The sequence below is a fragment of the Osmia lignaria genome, unplaced genomic scaffold (assembly GCF_051020975.1).
Source record: "Osmia lignaria lignaria isolate PbOS001 unplaced genomic scaffold, iyOsmLign1 scaffold0011, whole genome shotgun sequence".
Lineage (NCBI taxonomy): Eukaryota > Metazoa > Arthropoda > Insecta > Hymenoptera > Megachilidae > Osmia > Osmia lignaria.
Genome location: NW_027478165.1, coordinates 105,001 through 107,500, shown reverse-complemented (window position 1 = coordinate 107,500; position 2,500 = coordinate 105,001). Strand labels below are relative to the sequence as shown.

The 2,500-nt window shown below is 52.5% G+C and overlaps 1 pseudogene; it reads right to left on the bottom strand.

Moving 5' to 3' along the window:
* Positions 1-2,500, bottom strand: part of LOC143306460 (large subunit ribosomal RNA) — a 7,820-nt pseudogene that overhangs the window by 3,048 nt on the left and 2,272 nt on the right.

Below are 2,500 nucleotides of genomic sequence, written 5' to 3'. Positions count from 1 at the left end.
CGCTTTCGCGAGATCTATGGAAAGAATTGTAAAGGCTCTACCTCTCCCTCTACAGCTCTTGATGAGGGATTGCAGGATTGTGCTGTTCGCCATTATACCGTCTGTCTTCGAGAACCCTCTCTGAACGTGGGATAAGCGAATTTCGCTTTCCAGGCGTGTCGTTATAATCTTATTTAACAGGCGTAGTATCCTACTCGAGATCGTAATGGGCCTCCACTGCTTGGGGTCCGTAAGGTCCCCGTTCTTGGGTAGCAGTGTCGTCCTATTCAACCTTAGAACAGGGGGTATGATCCGCATGCCCCATATGATGTTTAGCAAGGCATGCAGATCGTGACGTGGCATTTGTCTGAGCATCAGCCTATCGATGCCGTCAACACCAGGCGCGGATTCCTTTAACTTGGCCAGCTGCTCATGGACTTCTACATAGGACACGGGGTAGGATAGATCGATTTTGCTGGTGGCTTTACATTTAGCAGGCCTCCAGCTCAGATCCTTTTTAGCAAACAGTTTCTCGTAGAACTTGGTAAACTGCTCCATTGTTGGCATTTCCGTAGCGTTCAACGGGTTTCCTGTGAGGATATGCTCCGCTACCTGGGTCGGATTGTGCTTGTACAGCTTTTGAATCCGAGCATATTGGTTCGACTTTCTTTGGCCGCGGTTAGCATTTCCGTGAACGTTCGGTGTTGTATATTGCCCAGTGGCTTTTCTGCGTTTATCACAGCCACCTTTTTTGACATGTTTGTCATTGGAGCGTTTAGCCTTGTTCTTACTGTTTCTACCCTTACCAGAGCTGGTGTTCCGCTCCGGTATTGTCGTTATGTATTCGTCCAGCAGTGCCAGGATATCCGACTCGGGAGCATCTTTAAGCACGGCCTCGATTACGTTGGACATTTTGCTCGTGGTGTCCTTCTGCACGGCACGGAGGAGATCTCGCGTCTCAACGGACGCTATGGCATGCCAGACAGGATCGGCGTCAACGTTTTGACTCCCCTGATCCGGCTCTCTCTCCGTGTTCCGATGCGTCGGTTCACTCACAGGCTCGGTCGGTTGTGCTTTAGGTTTTAGCGGGCACTCCTTCCGGCTGTCCTCATTGGCAACGATTTCAAGCTCTGTCGACAGATATGCCTTGTAACAATCCCTAGATCGCAGCTTCTTTATTCCGTCAGGTGTTCGACCGGAGGTTTTAGCAAGTATTTTAGCTATTTCTACAACCTTGAGCTTTGATCTGTCAGGGATTCTGGCCTCGGTGTACGCCAGTTCTTTTATCTCGGCATCTGTGTACCTAGCTTTAGACGTTGCCATCCTTTTATCACGCAATTCGAGATCCGTCCTGTTATAGTGCTCCGTGTGAGCCTTGCGCTGGTGAAGCCGCATACCGGCGTAGGTCTTGTACGCCTTGAGGCAGACTTCGCACTTGAAGCCATCCGCCTGCGCAGGTGGTGCGTTGCAGCGACGTAAATGTTGCGCTGCACTAGCGGATGACTTTGCACTCAGGTCAATCTTGCACGAGGGGCATAATTTATCATTTATCGGCTCGTTTACCTTTAACATAGCGTTGTCGTCTTTATCACCCGGAGAGGAAATTTCTCTCCGGGAAGTGTCATTTACCAGTGCTGCCGCCACTGTTCGGGACCGGCAGCTTCCGAGGCTTCTTTTATCATTATTTGGTGCAATTTAGCGTTGCCCGAAGGCATGAATCTGGCGGGCTGCAAACCCGGCAGATCCATTTGGCGTTAGCCAGTTTCGACCGTCTCCGTTGGCTGGGACAGGCATGCTTTATCGTCCTTTCTCCGGCGCCACGTGGCCTTGCCTAAGGGCTGAACGTGGAGATCGGTCTTGGGGCGGGTTTCCAGACGGAGTAGAGTAAGGTGTTCGTTCGATCTACTCCCTGACCCCAGCACCCCCATTTTGGCTGGGATACACTTACGTGCATCCCTGGGAGGGTCACAATGACCCCCAAGTCAGTCATAGTTACTTCTTAAGAGAGTCATAGTTACTCCCGCCGTTTACCCGCGCTTTTTTGAATTTCTTCACGTTGACATTCAGAGCACTGGGCAGAAATCACATTGCGTCATCACCCGTGAGGGCCATCGCAATGCTTTGTTTTAATTAGACAGTCGGATTCCCCTAGTCCGTGCCAGTTCTGAGCTAAGCGTTGAATGGCGGCCGAAGAAGCGACCACGACGGCGTTAACCGCCACGGAAGCCTCGCAGCAAGGAAGATCCGCGGGAGGCCAAGGCACGGGACCGAGCTCGGATCCCGGGACGCGACCGAAGTCGCCAACCGTTCACCTCGCCCAGGCCCGGCACGTCAGCCAGACCCGCTTCCCGACCAAGCCCGACACGCCCCGCTCCTCAGAGCCAATCCTTATTCCGAAGTTACGGATCCAATTTGCCGACTTCCCTTACCTACATTAATCTATCGACTAGAGGCTCTTCACCTTGGAGACCTGCTGCGGATATGGGTACGAACCGGCGCGACACCTCCACGTGGCCCTCTC